At 50.5% G+C, this 19,325-nt stretch overlaps 1 protein-coding gene across 4 annotated transcripts in view; it reads right to left on the bottom strand.

The window, feature by feature from the left end:
- The window catches only part of Mpped1 (metallophosphoesterase domain containing 1), a 77,888-nt gene that overhangs the window by 37,231 nt on the left and 21,332 nt on the right, over positions 1 to 19,325 (bottom strand). The gene's annotated exons all lie outside the window — the stretch shown is intronic.

Raw genomic sequence — 19,325 nt, 5'->3', positions numbered from 1 at the left:
GGTTCAGCATATGCAAATGAGTTATATGCATATGGCACAACACATTAAAAGAATCAGGTGACCATGTCAACTGCAGAAAAGACTTTTTGATAAAATTCAATACCACTCATGATAAAAGCTCAGAGGGAGCTAAATAAAGAAGACGCATCCTTCAGTATAATCAAAGCTATACAGAGCACATGCCTAGCCATTATCTTGCCAAATAGGTGAAAGCAGAAAAAAATTTCCTTGAAAACCATAGAGGAACAGGAAAAGGGCATCTACTCCTACCTGTCCTACGTACTATAGGACTTGAAGTTTTATCCAGAGGACTCAGTCAAGAAGAAAAAAATGAAGGGGCTAAAAATAGGAAAGAAGGAAGTCATGTTATCCCTGTTTGGAGCTGATAATCTGCTGCACCCAGGGGAACCTAAATACTCCACCAGGAGACTCTTGAAATTGATGAACAAATCCAGAAAGCCAGCAGGACGCAGAATCAACTGGAAAAAATCAGAAACTGGGGCTGGCAAGTGGGCTCTGTAGGCAAAGATACTTGCTGCTGAGTCTGAGGACCTGGGTTCAGTTTCTCACAAACTGTCCTCTGACCGCCACACATGTGCTACGGCACACACACACACACAAATCTAAAACTATTTTTTAGTCAGTAACTTTTCCATACACGGATAATAAATGTGCTGAGAGAAAAAACAAGGAGAACATTCTTGTTCAATAACCTCAATAACATGCCTAGGAAACAACAAAGTGTACATATGAAAGACCTCAACAATGAGATCTACAAAAGCAAGAAATTGAAGAAGACCCAAGAGCATGGAAAATCTCCCATGCTCATGGACTGTGAGAATTAATATTGTTTAAATGGCCATATTGCCAACAGCCATCTACAGGGTCAATGAAACTCTCATCAAAATTTCAATGACATTTCTGGTATTTGTCTGTGGATGTTTTCACATGTGTAGGCACACATATATGTGAATATACACGTGTGTGCATGTAGTTGACCGAGGCTCATGTTGAGAATTTTCCTTGATCACTCTCTACAGTATATATTGAGGCATAGTCTCTCATATGAACCCAGAGCTCATTGATCTAGCTAGCCTAGCTAGCCAGCTTGCTCCAGGGATCCTGTCTCCACCTCCTGAGCACTGGACCACACACCTTGGCGTTTACATGGACAGTGAGGGTCTGAACTCTGGTCCTATGCCTGCATGTGAATCCCTTCACCCCTGATGCCCTCTCCCCAGCTCTGTGGTCACGTTACCAAAAGCAGTCTACAGAGTCAGTGCAGTTCCCATAAAGAATCCGATGACTTTCTTCATAGGACCAGACAAGGCAATCCTAACACTCACATGCAAACACAAAAGACAGCCAAAACAACCATAAGCAAAAGAAGCACAGCCGGAGGCAGCACAAAGCCTGACTTCAAACCGTACTATAGAGCCCTAGTGACAATGGCAAGCACCAGCACGAAGACAGACTAGCAAACAGTGGAACATAGCAGAGGCCCCAAATACAATCTATGCAGCTGCAGCCTTTGATTCTTGACAAATGTGACAGACAACACATGTCAGAGAAAAAAAGACGCTGAGAAACTAGACATCTACATGCAGAGAATAAAACTTTGAAACCGATGGGGGGGGAACCACTTTGGGGCAAAAAATTTCCATCCAGAAGTAAAAGAACTGGCGAACAGGATTACAACAAACTAAAAAGCTTCTCACATTGTAACGGAAACGGTCAAAAGAGTGAGGAGATGGTGCACAGAATGGGACTCATCCTTGCCAGATAGACAATCGGTACCTGGAGGATCCAACTGCGGAGAGCCATCGGCAAAAGGCATAACCTGGTTCCTAGAGGGTGACGGACACACGCACGCAATGCAAGTATGAACACATACTTGTTCATACTGTGCTTGCTGCACAGCCTCGGGATCTGAGTGTGGATCCCCCAGCACCCATAAAGCATTGGACACACATGTCTGTCAAGCTGGAGTTATTGATGAAGGCGAGATAATCAGACAGCTGATGCCTAACCCCAGATTCAGTAAGAGACCCTGTCTAAAAGGCATAAGGTGGAGAATGATAACACAACACCTGATGCCCTCCTCTGGCCTCCACGCTTGTGCATAGGTGTGAGCACCAGCACACACCCGTGTGCATATACCATACACACAAACACAACACTCTCACACACAAAAAAATACATTAAAAAGTTCATCTTTAATGGACATCATGGAAATGCAAATTAAATTTTCATTGAGATTCCACTCCATCCCAGACAGAATAGCTATTTTAAACATTAATAACCTGGATATGGTGGTACACACTTGTAATCCCAGAACTCAGGGGCAGAGAGAGGAGGTTCAGAGTCCCAGAAAAGTCAGGGCTACAAAGTTTGAATGATCCTGTCTCCAAACAACAATGATAATAATGACAAATTCCGGTAAGGAAATGGACAAAGAAGAGCCCTACACTGCTGGTGTAACTGATGCAGCCGCTATGGAAATCAGCACGGAAACTAAGACAGAAGAACGACCATACGGCCCAGTTACACTACCCATGGGGAGGACCACTAAGCCATGATGACACTCTCAACTGCAGGTGAGGAAAACCACAGGTCAGGGGACAGCTGTAAAATGATAAACCACAGAATTCCTACTTAATATAAATTAATGTGTAAATAGAACAAGAGGGAAGGGAGAAGACTGAGATGTCATCAGTGATTTTATTAAATATAAAGTACTTAGAAACTACAGTCACAAGGCAAGGATTGGAAGAACAGAACTTTCAAAAGATAATTACAGGCTGCTTATAGGAGATATTCTTTTTTTTTCTTTGTGTGTTTGTTTGTTTAGGATGGGGTAACTCTGTAACACTGGCTGACCCCAAACTCCATAGCATTCCTCTCTTTCTGTCACGCAAGTCTTGAGATTATAGGCATGAGCTACCACAACAAGCTAAGAGACAATTTCAATGGAAAAAGATAAACAAAAGTAAAAGATGAAAATGAAAGGCTAGAAGAAGATATGCCACCCACCAAGAACCAAAAGAGCATTGAAATAGCTTCCCTGATATCAGATAAAGTAGTCCTTAAGTCAGAAAGCATTACTAGAGAGAAGAAAGGATTGTGTGACAATCAAAAGCTAAGTACCAGCCAGCCTCACTGGTGATATACACAATACAAGAGACATTAACACCAATCCCGACAAACACAAATGAGGAGACACTTCTCAGTTTACTGGGTGGCCCTTAGATCAAACCAGAAGGTACAGCTAGATCAGGCGATGGAGAAAAGGTTCCGTGCTTACAAGCATTTACTGCTCTTCCAGAGGACCTGAGTTTGATTTCCATCACCTACATCAGACAGTATTCAACCAGCTGTAACTCCAGTTCAGGGGAGCCAATGCCCTCTTCTGGCCTGTTCAGCCCCTTCCCACACACACACAATTTAAAAATAAAATTTAAAATATTACCAGATCAAACCCAACAACACGCAGAAAGCATTTACACCTGATCAAAAGGAATTTGTCCCAGAGATGCAAGGTTGATTCAATGCCCTTGAGGTTCTAGCCAGGGCAACTGAGCAAGACAAGGAAATGAAAGCCCCCAGACTGCACTGGGCTGAAGAGATGCTCTTCAATGGCATGAGCATCTGTAATCCCAGCACTCTTAAAGAGACTAGGGAGACAGATTCCCTGGAAGCTCACAGCTGGTTTGCCCAGTGTATGCAGCAGAAAAGCAAAAACAAACCAGCTGAAGTTCCCCTCTGACCTCCATACCCATGTCACTGCCTGGGAACACCCACATTTATGCATCATACACACACACACACACACATATATACACACACACGTACACATTCACAACATCCAGATTAAAAAGGAGGAAGGAAAGCTATGTATTTTTATTAAAAAAAAAAAAAACCCGAGAACTTGTGGCCACAAGCAAGGAAGTTCAAGGCTGGCAACAACCAACAAAAAGCCCAAAGATGCCCCCACCCTCATCCCACATCCCATCGCAGCCCTGAGAGGGAACAGCAGCCCTGCCGACATTTAGATTTTAGATTTGCAGCTTCCAGAACTGGGAACAGATCAATTCCTGTTGTGTCAAACTCATCAGGTTATGGCAATCTGTTACAGCAGCCTCAGGAGATAAATGCAATAGTCAAAACACCAGAAGCCCGTGTGGATAGTCTTCAAGGCAGTCGGAGAGAGGGGTGGACTTGAGCTCTCAGAGCAAGGTGGAGGGGGTGCATGGAGAGACAGCACAGTGGAGGGGATGCAGAGTGGAGGGAATGCAGGGTGGAGGGACAGCATGGGGAGGGACAGCATGGGGAGGGACAGAGTGGTGGAGGGGAAGCGGGGCTCCCAATGATCCCAGGATCAAACTGGAAAGCGCTGCACCCCAGCTGAGGCAAGGCACTTATGATGTTCTGGAAAAGCATGACAGGAAAGAAGATGGCTCTAGGCCGGGCGGTGGTAGCGCACATCTTTAATCCCAGCACTCGGGAGGCAGAGGCAGGTGGATTTCTGTGAGTTCGAGGCCAGCCTGGTCTACAAGAGCTAGTTCGAGGGCAGGCTCCAAAGCTACAGAGAACCCTGTATTGAAACCTCCTCCCTCCTTAAAAAAAGATGGCTCTAGTGAAGGTGCTGACAGCTGTGTGTGCTGAACTGGGCCCACACATTCCTATGTCAAAGCCAAAACCCAGGACCTGAGAGTATGACCACATTTGGGGACTGGGCCTTTAGGAAGTCCCAGAGGGGAGACTTAATCCCATGGAACAGGGTCCTTACAAGAAGAGAGAATGAGCACAGACCCCGTGACAAAGGTGAGGTCACAGCCTGAAGATGGCCACAGCCCCAGACGGCTCCACACAAACCCCTGAGTTCAATCAATCGCCAGCACTGTGCAAACCAGATGCTGTGATAACGAAGCCTACAATCCCCACACCAGGGAGGTGGAGGCAGGAGAACCAGTTCACAGCCATCCTCAGCTATGGAGACCATTCTGGGCGACACGAGACCCTGTCTAAAAGCCGGCAGCAGCAAAATGACCAACCAGAAACATGACAGTGGCATGTACCATGATGGGCGTGCTTTTCCACAACTCATTTTAAATTGTTTATATATAGAAATCATTGCGAAGGTGGGCGGCCTCAGCATTCTAGAAAGGCCGTTCTGAGGAGGCTGCCCTTGGTTCCATTCCACCAGAGGACTCCACAGCATGCCCTGTGTGTTGGGGGAGGCAGGGGTCCAGGGCAACTTCCTGGGGTTACTGAAGATGCATTGCTCCAAAAGGCTCACTCCTAAGACACAGCCACACCTAAGCCACAGTCCACTTATTAAAAGGGGAGAGGAGCTGGGCGGTGGTGGCGCACACCTTTAATCCCAGCACTCGGGAGGCAGAGGCAGGCGGATCTCTGTGAGTTCGAGACCAGCCTGGTCTACAAGAGCTAGTTCCAGGACAGGCTCCAAAACCACAGAGAAACCCTGTCTCGAAAAACCACAAAAAAATAAAATAAAATAAAATAAAATAAAAGGGGAGAGGTTTTATCCAAAGTCAAACTCATCACCGTAGCAACTGAAATGATTCTGAGAAAGTGGTGAAGCCTAGGTGGTCGGGAGGCTGAGGAGATGGCTCAGTGGGACAGTGTCTACCGCACAGCATGGGGACCTGAGTTCAGATCTCCGTGCCCTAAGCCAGGCGAGAAGCACTTGCCTGTAATCCCAGAGCTTGGTAAGATGGAGGCAGAAGGATGGCTGGAGCTCACAGGTCTCCGGTCTAGCCAGATCAGTGAGCTCCAAGACCCTGTCTCAAACATTAAGATGGAGAGCAGCTGAGGAAGACACTGTACGCCAACCTAGGCCTCCAAACACATGCACACACTTTTATACGCACCTGCATGAACACACGAAATAAACAAGGAGTGAGGCTGAAGACTTCTATTTTCTAAATCAGTTCTTGTAATGGATAAGTAAATACCTCAGGCATTTGGGCATTCGAAAGTCCATCGCCTCGCCGCCTCTGTTTACCCAGTCCTTCATTCTACAGTCATTTTCCTGGCTCTCACAGTGACAGCAGGAAATAGGTCCCACCTAAGTCTCCTGGAGACACTGGAAAGCGGCTGAAGCTGTTTTCTGATCAGGAGTAAGGGAGAGGTCTGCATATGTGGTATGAGCAAGCAGCAGCTCCCCATCCCCTGCAAAGGCTGGCGTGCCCCAGAAGAGTTGAGCATACAAGAGAGGTTGGAATAGGTAAGAAACAGGCAGGAGACAATTGCAACCTTCTGACAACAGCCTAGATGCCTATGGTGGACAAAGGGATGGGTAGAGCCAGGTCTGGGGGTACCAGGCAAGTCCCACCAAAGCAGGTAGTCTAGTTTCTCTCGCTGTTACTGTGGTTTAAAAAAAACTAACTAAAAGCAACTGAAGGGGAAGGAGCATTTATTTTATCTTGCAATCCCAGGTTACAGCCCATCATTGTGGGGAAGTCCAGGTGGGGACCCTAAATGGCTGATCACATAGCAACCACAGTGGAGAGCAGAGAGAACGAATGTATCCAGGCTCATCCATTTGCTTGCTCGTGCCTCTCCTGATTTCTCCATTCCTACCCAGTTCAAGACCCTTCTACCTAGAGAAGGATGCCACCCACAATGTCCTGGATCTTCCCACTTCAGTGAACTTCATTATAGCAATGTCCCACAGACATGCCCCTCAGTCGAGCCAACGTAAACACCCCTCACCAGGCTCCTTTTCAGGCGATTTTAGGTTGTGTCAAGTTGACAAAACTAAACCTCACATGGGATGGCAGGACACAGCAGGGAATCTCTGGGGGAACTTCAAGGGAGTTGCCACACAGTTCAGTAAAATTTTTAATGCCTTGCCCCCCCCAAATACTGCTATGACGGTATCAGTTGGGAAGTGACTATTTTGAGGGTTCACAATGTGACGGAATCCAGCTTTCCTCTGTCAGCTCCCAGCTCCCCCCTTCAGTTTCTCGGCTGTCAACCCAGCCCAGAATTAGCTCAACAAGGGCCCCGCACACTTGCAGGTCCTCATTTGCTTCACGCTTTCTGAGAAAGGTGTGAAATTCTCCTTGAGAGAAATCAGAGGAACAAACTTCAGCACTTCAAATATCTGCTTTTCTTTGAAAACAAATTTCAAAGAGCTAAATCCGAACCTTTCCCTGTCTGATTGAGAAGCAAGGAGAAGGTGCACACTCGGACGGTATTAATAATTAAAGCCACTGCTAGACACCAGCCCAGGCTCTCTCAGGTGCATATACTTGCCACCACAGCCACCACTACCACTATGCTGCAACTGTCCCTCACCAGGCCCATGCTGAGCCCTCAATACCCACTGCCCCCGGCCCTTCCAACCTCAGCACCCACTACAGAGACGAAAACTGAGGCTCAGAGAGGCACAGAACACATCCAAAGCCACATGCTGGGAGCAGGAGCCCAAGGGGAGCTAGCTCAGAATCCACACACAACAGCCTCTTATGACGGCCACGCTTGCAGCAGTCTTCATAATACAGCTCCATCAAGGCTGTGGGTGCAGACAGTGAGGCAGGGGAGTGAAGATTCCTTAAGTCTGCCCAGAAGGCACACAGCCAGGCTAGGCCAGGGAGGGGATCTCATCCCCATCCTGAACACCTGGGTATCATTGCAGAACAAAGCAAGACAGAACAGTCGACACCGCCACATCCCAGCTCCCTCTGCAAACAAGGCAAGCTCTACAAAGTGGGGACTCCCAGGGACCCCGGGCTTCAAGTACACCGTGTGGGAAGGGTATCAGCTGCCCCCCCCCGGGGGTCAATGGGAAGAGCATGCTTGGTCTCAGTGCCAAAGGCTTGCTTGCTTCACGTACCCTATCTGCAGAGCAGTTGGTGTACCCAGGAAGGCCCTAGGGCTGTCAACCACTGCCACCTTGCTGGGCCTCGAAAAGCAGCTCTCACCTGCCTGGGAGCTCCAGGACATCCCATCCTTCCCACAATCCCCGCTGCAAGCCGACTGTCCCTGCTTCTTGAAAGTACCACACTTGGGCGAGGCAGAGTGGTGAATTCAGCTTGTATCTGACTGAGCATCCTCACCCTTGCCCTCCGTCATTCAGATGCACGGATAGCTGGCTGGCATCTCTCCCTCCCGAAGAGGAACACTAAGGCTCAGAGAGGGTCACCATGCTGTGCAAGGTCACACATCTGGGCTGGAGGGGGACAGCACACGAGAGAGTCCAACTCCAGTTTAGCCCCAGGACTGGCTTTCAACTGCCTTGCCAACGTGTAGGAACCTCAAGGAGTTCTACTCTCTGCTGGCGGTGGGGGGATGCATGGGGTGTCAGTGTCTGTGAAGGGGCATGCACTTGGAAGTCAGACTAAGGGCTAAAACAGTGGTTGGTTCTCGACCTATGGGCTGTGACCCCTCTGGGGGTCAAATGACCCTTTCATAGGGGTCACCTAAGACCATCAGAAAACAGATATATTTACATTACAATTCATGACAGGGGCAAAATTACAGTTAGAAGTAGCAATGAAAATAATTTCATAGTTGGGGGGTCACCAAAACATGAGGAACTATATTAAAGGGTCACAGCATTACAAGGGCTGAGAACCACTGGTCTAAGCGATGGGCACCTTCTGGAGCTGGTACTGTCCATGGTTCTGAGAGAGCGTCACCCTGGAGTATCAAGGCTCCTGATCTCCAATCCACACTGAACCTCAGTTTCCCCATCTGTGACGAGGGGACAGTGTTGCTCAGGCCTGGGGCTGCCTGTCTCAAATTAGAAGTATGGAAAACACAGGAAGGCCATCATCATTAAGCTCCTGTGGGCTTACACTTGGCTTTGGAGAAAAATGTGTTTTTCAGCAGGAAACCCAGGAGGCTGGAATTCTCATATCCTAGCAGCAACTTCAACGTGATTCGATTTTCACTGGCGTTAATGCAACAGAGCATCATTCCCTCTCCCTGTATCACAGACACCTCGTTCAGTGGCGCTGTTTCCTCATCTGTGATAAAGGCAGTACCCACACGTCCCTCCGGACTCGTCTGTGCTGTCCGAGGGCACAGCCACAGGCTCCTGTGGCTACTTCATTTCACACTACAAACAAGTAAAATGCAAAATTCTGCTTCTCAGTCACACTGGCATTTCAAGTGCCTGCTACTCCCATGAGGCTCGTGGGTCCCAAGGACAGCACAGGTATAAAGCATTGCTACACCTCAGAAAGTTCTGGAAAGTGCTAGTCTAGGGCCTTGATACTCAAGGTGCGATCCTCAGGAGAAAAAGACGGATGTCTTACGGGAGCTTGTAAGACATGAGAAACCTTGAGTTCACTGGGAGCCTGCCCAGCAGAGAGGCAGGATGATAGTCTGTGAGGAGCCAGCATGAGAGCAAAGGCAAGGCCAGAACCAGAGGAAGTGGCACATGCCTCTAATCCCAGCTAAGGCAGAAGGCTGGCACACTGAGACCAGCCTGGGCTGGAGCTTATATATAATAACACTTGATTTCAAAACAAACACGGGAAGGTGAGGTGGCTCAGTAGGTAAGGGGGCTTGCTGGCAAGAGTGGTGGCCTGACTCTGATCCCCAAAACCCACACTGGGGGGAGAAAGAATTGACTCCTGTGGGCTGTCCTTTGACCTCCATGCATGCCATGGCCTGCATACCCTGCCACCACCACAATATAAACAAAGTGATGTTTTTTAAGGTTAAAAACAAAAGCCCAGGGACTGGACAATCCCTGGTAAAGTGCACATTGCACAAGCATGGGGACCCACTTGACACCCCCACCAGTGTCCATGTGAAGAAGCTGGGCAGGACATGGTAGCACTCACTGGGAGGCGGAGACCAGAGGATCTCTGGGGCTCCGTGGCCAGACCATCTAGGAGGATCAGAAAGATCCAGGTGCAGTGAGACCTTGTCTCAAAAACCAAGGTGGAGGATCACATCAGAAACAACACCTGAGCTGACGTCTGGCCTCCATAAGCATGTGCGCACACATGCACCAGCACACCTCACGCACAGAAACACATATGCACATTCACCTCCACCACAGAAACCACATATACACATGCACACACATGCATGCACCACACACACATATGCAAGTTCCACACACATGTACTACATACACACACATGCACCACACACATACACAGAAATCCACATACATGCACTACAAACACACACATGTATGCATCACACACACACACCCAGGAACACACCTGCACCCACATTCACACGAGGACTAGACCAGGACAGCAGACCTCTCCTGTGAGAAGAGACTGCCCTGTACTGGGAACAGTCTCCAGCAGCTGCCGCCTCTCTGCCTGACAACATTCTCAGATGAAGCCAGGCCCAGAGCTTCTCAGGAGGCTGATGCTGAGCCCAGGTGTGGATTCTGGTGCGGGGAGGTGGGGGAGAGAAAGCAGAACCTTCCAGGCATTTCAGAGCTCTGTGCATGGGGACAGAAGACTTTAGCTCTGTGCTGGCCAGGATTTTCTGGCTTCCTGATTATTCCTGTTCTGGAATACGATCCAATATGAAAATGACATTTAAAAAACCCACGGGCTTATTTCACATCCAAACACACCCCTCCATGTCTGTGCAGTAGAGGAAGCATATCATACAAGATTCACTTCCCGACTGAACTAGCAACCGGCTAGCTCTCCGACCACACCACAATGGCTCGTCTTCAGGGCCAACATGACTCAATTCAGAATCACATAAGAGACACTCTGAGTATTCCCGTGAGGCAATTTCCAGGGAGGTTTAAGTGAGGAGGGCGTGGACGGCACCAATCCCTAGGCTGGAGCCCTGGCCTGAATAACAAGAGCACCCCACCACACCTTCCCTGCCACAACGGACTGAGCCCTGGAACTGTGAGCTGGAAGGAAACCTTCCTCCCTGTGGTTGGCTTCGTCAGAGTCATGAGAGAAAGGTAACAAACACACACTCCCTGACCAAGAGCTGACAAGTGCTGTTGAACCTGAAGTGAGAGGGAAGGTCGGGCCACACGTCAGGATCATTCCGCATCCCCCATCCAGAGGTTCAGCACATTCCCCACTGCAGATGGCAGACCCCCGTGCCACATCTGGGAGGCAAAAAGAGCTGGGACTGAAGCCAGAACGGTCCAACCTGGTCCCAGTTTCTCCCTCTGCTGTCTCCTCATCCTCTTGTTTTAATGTCTCTGGTGTGGGTGTCTCCGTGGGTTCCTGCCACTGTCCACCCACCCAGCATCTAGCACAAAGTGTGTAGTCAGGGAGGAAGCTGCTCTCTAGACGCTGGATCAAGACGAACACAGTCACTAGTGTGTAGGAGCTCCAGCCTTAGGCTCCCAGCTGTCCCACAACCTGTTCAAGCTAGAAGGACTGAGGCCACCTTTCCTCTGTCCAAACACTACCCCATGCCCAAGCCCACCAAAGCGCCCTCTGCCTGAAGCTCTGAATTAGTGGCTTTGTCCCACCCTCACTCAGCTGCTCTGTGGATCTCCCGGTCCTCATCTCAGCCTGAGAGAGCAGCTGCCTCTGAGCTGGGACCATCCATTCACGTCTCTTCAGCCTTCCCCTCCCCGAGGGCCCTACCCTCTCCTGTCATTCCCTCCACACCTCCTTGTAGCGCAGCCCTGGTTTTGCATGTTCTGCCCTCTCCCACGGCCTCGCAGAGGCTCACCACCAAATCCCTGGCACCTGGAGTCAAGCTCAACCCATACAAGGTGCTCAGCAAATGCCGACTGGATAGCAGACCCTGAAAACTGGAAAACAAATGCCCGGGGTGACCATCAGGGAGGGCTTCTAAACAACCAAGAGGTGAAATCTCTGGGTAGCAAAGACGCCGGCGAGATGATGGCAAAAGGAAGCAGGAAGGGGCCGTGTAGGTGCCCATGGGGACAGTGGTGACGCTGGCTGATTTTACTCCAGAGTCGTCTAGAAGATGAAGATGCTATGAGTAACCAAGTAGAGGTAGCAAAAGAATAAGAAGAAATTCCCAGACCAGCAGAGCGAAAGAGAAACTTCAATGGGTCTAAAGGAAAGCAGGGGTAACAGGGGGAGGGACAGGAAGCTCAAAATGAGTAACAGAAGGGGACATGTTTTAGACACTAGAAAACACTGAACTTTTGTGGTCATTCACATAAACTCTTTTGACAAGATCCTCCCACAGGGAAAGACGCGAGTGGAACCTGGGGATGAACCCAAACTAAAGAAGAGTCGGCAGCGAGGTGACGGCATAGGCACGTTCCCATGTTCGCTTTGGCCCCCAGGAAGCTCAACTCCGATTTCCCACTCCCAGAGCCATGAGCCCCGTGTTGACACTCCAGGTGCTGACTTTTGATCCACCGCAAACACTGGAGTGTTTTATTATGCCGTTGTTAGTGTATAAGCCATCCTAAATCCTCCGACATAAGATGGGACACAAGTAAGCAAAAACTAAAACCCTAAACCATGCCAGAACTCCTGGGCAGTGCAGGGCCTTCAGAGAAACACATTTGTCTTCTTTGAACGTATTATTGTTGCTATTGCTGTTATTTAAGACATACACGTTTTAGATTCTGGTCCTAAAAAAACAAAAAAACATATAAAATATACCACAGTGAACCACACTATGCACACACGTGCACACACACACATGCACACACACGCATGCACACACACACGCACGTGCACGAGCGCACACACACACAGGCACACGCACGCACGCATAGGCACGCACACACACACATACACACACACACACACAAACAGGCACGCATACACATGCGCGCACACACACACACATGCACACACACACGCACACACACAGGCACGCACACCGGTGGGTCTCATTTCATTTGAGAAGCCACTCTCCTGTAAACAGGTAATTAGTGCTTAAGCACACCTTTCAAGGGGCTTATGCATTACCATGAAAATACTGTAATTATGGCCAGCCAAAATTGCCCACTACAACTTCCAATCTCAGGCCTTTCATCTTTATTAGAAGTTAATTTTCTCCTTTTAGCCCCTAAAACACAGTTTGGTTTCGTAAAGGGTTGTTTTGTTTTTTTAATAAGGAATATATAAAATTAAGTTTTAAATGGATGCCAATCCCCACAGCACTGGGCTGGACATCCATTCTCTCTCTCTCTCTCTCTCTCTCTCTCTCTCTCTCTCTCTCTCTCTCTCTCTCTCTCTCTAATGATGGTGACCATCCCATCAGACTCTGCGAGAAAAGCCACCAGAAAGGACACCAGGCCCCAGTGTTAAAAAGGAAAACAGAAAAACGAGGTCACCACACTGGCTAATGAGGTTATGGCATTCACCGTGCAAGTCGAGCAACTTGAGTTTGGTCCCCAGAACCCACATAAAGGTGGAAAGAGAGAACTGACCCCACCAATTGTCTTGTGACCTCACACAGAGCCTTCCACACAAAATAGTATTTTTTCAAATGGGGGGGGCACGGTTAAAGCATTATATATATTTTCATGAAAACGGTCTCAAGTGACCCAGTATAATATTTTTTAAAAAAGAAGAAAATAATTAAATAAAAAACAAGAGCCAACTACAGCATCTACTATTGCAGCCTGAGTCTGGGCCCCTGGAAAGGTCTGAACGCTGAGGGAACGTGCAATACAATGAGCTGGAACCCCCTTTCCAGGGCATGCGCACGACAGCAACTGTTGCCAGCTTTCGAAAGAAAACAACGGACAGTGGACGTCTTTCAAGACAGGATTTCCCAACAGCTATGAAGCCAGCCCTGGAACTCACTCTAAGACCAGGCCGGCCTTGAACTCCCAGAGATCCCTGCCTCTACCTCCTGAGGGATTAAAGGCGTGCACCACTACTGCCCGGTTACATTGGACATTTTGATTGTTTTAGCTTGTTCTCTGACAGCGTCATACATGTATAAAATGTATTTCAATGATGCCACCCTTGCCGCTCCCCTATAGTTCCTCTGGACCCTAATTTGTGTCCCCTTTTTTCTTTCTCTCTCTCTCCTTCCTTCCTTCTTTCTTTCTTTCCTTCATTTATTATCCCTCTGTTCAATTAGTGCTGCCCAGATGCACGTGGTGGGGGCCATCCGCTGGCGCAATCGCAACCTAACAGTAGCCACGCCCCAAAGAGAATGACTCCCCCTCCCCCAGCCACCTGCAGCTGCCAATGACTCCTCAGCTGAAGTGAGGCCTTAGGAGCCCTCCCCTACCCATGGAGATTTGCTCTGACTGGCTTGATACTGAGCAGGTCTCGTGCAGGCAGCTGCTGTGAGCACCTTCATGGTTAGATTTTTTTTCCTAACTACCTTATCCCCACGTTATCTCAACGATGAGTTTATCTCACCTCATTCTCTTTCTAGGACCAGGTCAACAGTCTGCCCCCTCACACCTTTGGGCAACGCCCCCTGTTGTTTTTTTTCCCTCCCTGGCCCTGGCTCTCTGCACTGCCAGGTCAGTCTGAGCCACCATGGAGTCTAACTCCAACACCCCAGGCCCAGCAGCCACTCTGTTTCCTGTATTCAATCTCCACCCTGCAGTGGGTGAGGCTCCTGAACACAGTCTGACCCTCACCCGCCCCCGCCCCCGCCCTGCCAGAAGCCCTTGGTGACCACAGCAGAGCAGAGGCTAAACTCCAGAGGTTGCTGTGGCAAGTGGTCCGGATCTGGGCTCCCATCCTTTACCAGCGCTGGGAAGTTCACGGCTGGAGATTTCTCAGCACAGGCCCCTCCCAGAGGGTCTTTCCAGGCAGCTCCCACCACAGCCAGCTAACACACGCACACACACACACATGCTCTGTGAGTTGACTGGAATCTTCTGTCTGTTACTCAATGATCCCGCCCTCTCACTTGGGTTACCTGTCACAACTTCAGGGGTCAAAACAACACTTCCATGCTATTACCGCTGAATCTTCCTATCAGGGGCACAGCAGACCCCAGCCCATGTGTCCACTGGGCTGAAGGAGGACCCCTGCCTGTCTACAGGCAAACCTCCTGCTAACCCACGCTGGGGCCATAACATCATAAATCCAGCGCAGCTTCCCTGGACGGACCTGGAAACTCTAGTCCCACAGGCAAGGTTCAGGGCTCTCTTTTGATTGCAATGGTTAACAAGCTGCTGAGAGCAGAGCCACCAGTGGTCCCAGGGCCCTGAGTTCAAGGTCTCTGGGTCCTGACATGGGTCAGTATAAGGCCGGCCCATCCTGACACCCCAGCACTGAGAACTATGGAGCCTTTCCCCTCCAAGTCCAAGATTGGCCTCCAAAGAGGTGAGGGACAATAGGAGCCACCATACCACTGGATGAACAGGTGAGAGCCAATCAGCAGTGTGGAAGAGGTGGCTAAGGAGGGTCATCAAACTCCTGCAGCATCTGAAACACCTTCCACAGGAATAATCAGAAGAGGTAGACTCTGAGCAGGGCCCACTCGGCAGGGGGCTGGCGGGGTCACTCGTTTCCCCTGGCTCCTTCACCCGCCTGAACAGCAAAGAGGCAAGAGGTGCAGCCCTCCGGCCTTCAACGCAGCCACAGCAAGGCTACAAACGAGGCGAGATCCGGACCCGGGTGTGCAGTAAATCCTACACTTCCCCACCCCCTTCCTCCCTCGCAGACTTTAATTAAGGGTTTCCTTGCAGAAGAGCGAGCTCTATTTAACTAAATCCTTGGCCCCCTTTTATATTGTCTTCTCTATCGTTCTATGCCAGGGTGCCAGGAAAAGTTAATTATAACACTTCTAAACACTCCATTAAGGGTGCCCCCACCCCCAACCCCGTCTTCCTCCTCTGCCTGAGGCCCTGTGACTGAATCAGCCGGTTCACCGTGCCCTTCTGAGACCTCACTCTGCCGCTTTTCGTCCGTGCCCAAGGCTAAGCTGCCTTGGGTGAGCTAGCCTGATCTCCATCTCCAGCCCTTTCAGAAGCACGCACAGGAGCCCACGGGATGAACAGGAGCCAGGCGGGCTGCCTCATTCAGCACTACACGCGCTCAGCGGGTGACACAGGTGAGTGGCGAGGCCACGAGGATGGGCATCTGGGCCCAGATAGGCAGACACCAGCTACCAGTTACGTGGCAAGATGTAGTCCATGCCACGATGCATGGGGGTGGAGCAGAGCTAAGGAAGGTGGAGTGGAGCCTGAAGGCCTAGTGATACCTATGTGTGTGTTGGTGGGGAAGGGTCTGGAGGCCTAGTGACACCTGTGGGGGGACAGGGTTCTGGGAGCCTGAACTGTCTACTGGCCCTGGAGAAAGTGGAGTCCCCTAGAGGCAGCATAGGAGTAGAAGCTAGGGCACTGTCTGTGGTTGAGGTGTTTGAGAGGGAAGGAACAAAGGGTTGCCCCTTCATAGATCAGGACGGGGCCCCAAAGAAGTGATGGAGAAGGAATAAGGAAGGAGGCTCAGGGGCCAAGAGGAAGAACTGTGCAGAAGTGCAAGTCGGGTGCCAGGTGCACAGAGCAGAGACTAGGGGGAGGGATGGGGAGGAGCGAGCTGCCCTCGGCCTCTGGCCCACCCTAGGGCATGCAGGGCCTGATACCTGCAGCTGGAAATGGGAACGAAGGCTGCATAGACCGTGTGTTCCCAGCTAGGGGCCAGGAGGCAGTACTGGGCAGTCCAGCAATGAGCGGACGTCTTCCCTGCTGGGACTGTCATTGATCTTGTGGCAGTAGCAGAATCTGGCCTGGTGTCCTCAGTCCTGAACCAAGCAGCCTTGGGAATGGGGTGAGGGGAGGCAGAAGAAGGAGTTCCTTAGCTCCATTCAGCAAGTTTGGCATTTTCCTCTTTTACTCAGAAAAGTTGGAGGACCTGCCCTCAGCCGTTTCTTCCTGGGACAGTCACAGGAGAAACAGGGGTGCCTGCAGCTCCCTCCTTCACTCCTCCAAGGACCTAGACAGACACCTGGAATGAGGGAAACACGGGCATTCCTGCCTGCTGACAGCACTTCAGAGGCAGGGGTAGGCTGCTTAGCCCTGCTCAGGTCTCACTGCCTCACTGAAAGTCTGAGCCTTAAATCTCCCTTCCGTCAGGAACTGGCCTGGAAGGAAACCTCACATCTGTCCCTGAGACCAGCAGGTAGGGAAGGCATTGCCTGAGTTCAGCTCAGGACCTGGGAGGTGGCACGACCTGCAGACCAAGAAAAGCTCATGGGTACACTGGGATGGCTGAATAGCCATGTGGGATTCTCAGGCATGGCGCCCACTCCTCCTGGACAGACATCTCAGGAGGACAGGTCTCGGAGCCATGAGCTCTGTTCTATCTGCTGCACGCCTCCCTTAAGGAACCAGAAAAACACAAGGCCATGACAAAGGAAGTAATTCTGACCCAGACATCCATTCTGGAACCTTCCAAGTATCTGCCCATGATGCCATCACCCTGACTCTGCTATCCAGATCTGCCTTTGGGATGCCACAGAGTCCCTCCCCCATTAAGCCCCAAAGCCCCTGTCACCCTTAGAATCAGCGCCAATTCCTAACCAGCCCCTCCTTACACGGCTCTCATTTGGTTTTCTGTCCCACCTCAAGGCCTACGGCAGTCATGCCCCCCACCCTAAGTCTTCCCCAGCTCTGCAAGATCTACCCTATGTCCACCCGAGGCCTGGCCCAAGGTTGCCCATCTCAGGGTGTTCCAGAACCACCCAGCCAAAGTCCTGCACTATCACACCCCCGGGTCCCCAGGTCAATCCTCGGCAGATTCCTGCTTCTCTCTATTGACCAGGCCACCATCTCCCCAACAGACCAAGCAGGGCCCCGGACTCTTCGTCCCACTGTCCCCAGCACCTGAGGCATGCCGACTCCTATGGACTCTCCCAAGGTGAGTCAAAAGAGCATTTCCTTCCTGTCTGTTCTGTCTGTGGAGACAACTGATGGCGGCGACTGCATGTCAACACTCAGAAGCAGAGAGGTTAAGGTGCATTTACAGCCAGCCCTGTCGGCTCCCCTAGTCACAAGCTTCTCTCCTCCACTCCTTTCATATCACTCCCCGATACAGCTAATACCAGTTCACAGAAGCAACCGCAATGTGCTCTCCACGCCACAGTACACAAAGCTGAACTGCTTCTCCCACACCAGGCTCTGGCCTGGCTTTGGAGGAGGATCAGGTAGTCCCACCTGGCCACTGTGCAAAATGGGGTAACTGAGGTCCAGGAAAGACCTCCAGCTGCCACTGTTGCCCGTTCAGGAAGCAGACCAGGGTGTCAGACCCGGACACTCACTCTATTAGTTCTTAGGCGGAGCAAGGGATGCAACAAAAAGCCCCACAGCAGAGTCCTACTATGTGAACCCCAGCTTGGCCACACGCTGCTGTGTGACCTTGGGCAAGTTGCTTTGCTTCGCTGGGGCCCTGATTTTCTACTCTGTGAAATGGAGCTAGCAACAGCTGCTCCCTCGGGTCATCAGAGCTGAAGTCCCGGGATGATTCTACACAGGAGGCCACATAGTAGACCCTCAGGAAACGCACGCTGTAGCCACATGCACCACACACACACACACACACACACACACACACACACACACACGACTATTTCCCAGCCAGAATCTCCAAGCCCTCTTCTCCCAGCAGGAGCAGTACTCTAGCAGCCAATAACATTTCCACCAAGGGGCTGGTTCCTGGTCCTGGAACAAGAACAGAGGTCAGCTTCCAGCTCTCCAGCCTGGAGCTCACCCTACACGGTGACACCCCAGGCCTCTCCAAAGGCTTCAAGGCAGCCAAGAAAAGAGGCCTGTGAGAGGAAGTCTTTGGGGTCCCATGCTTTGCCCCAAACCATCTGATCACACCCTGTGCTGACTCTCAACTCCTCTGTCAAGGCCCAAGCCTCCAAGTTAAGTCTCCCTTGAAGACTTCCCTGCCCTGGAGAAAGTCACAGCCCACCCCCATGGTCCCTTGGCAATCCAGGTCAACAGGCCACTCAGCTCAAGTATTTGAGCCATACTGCAGGGTCCATGAAGTCTCATATGTCAAAAGCAAATGTACAAAGAAACATCTCACCAAAACTATGGCCACAACTTCACCAAGACAGAGAATAAAAAAGAACCTGTCATGCCAGCCTGGCACACAGTAGGTATCTGGCCTGTGGTGACCTTGACCCAGCCAGAGGGTAGCTCTAAAGAGCTACCCTGGGCATAGAGATCCCTGAAGGAGGCAGCCCAGAGCATGGCCAGGGAGCACCTGGCTACCACTGGCCTTGGCTACATACTCCCCTACCCTAGCTTTCCCACGTTCTAGCCCAAATGAGCCTGGATTAAAATTCCTCATTTGAAAAATCAATATTTAAAGAGCCAGGCCTGCCAAGTGGAAGAAAAGCTCTGCTAGTAAATATTTGTCTCCACGGGCAGAGCCAGGCCTCTCACTCACTACGGCTGCCCGTCTCATGGCTAGCCCCTG

Source organism: Microtus pennsylvanicus, chromosome 2, assembly GCF_037038515.1.
Source record: "Microtus pennsylvanicus isolate mMicPen1 chromosome 2, mMicPen1.hap1, whole genome shotgun sequence".
In the NCBI taxonomy this organism is placed as follows: Eukaryota; Metazoa; Chordata; class Mammalia; order Rodentia; family Cricetidae; genus Microtus; species Microtus pennsylvanicus.
The sequence above is the reverse complement of the archived record's forward strand: the minus strand, read 5'-3'. Positions and strand labels throughout refer to the sequence as shown.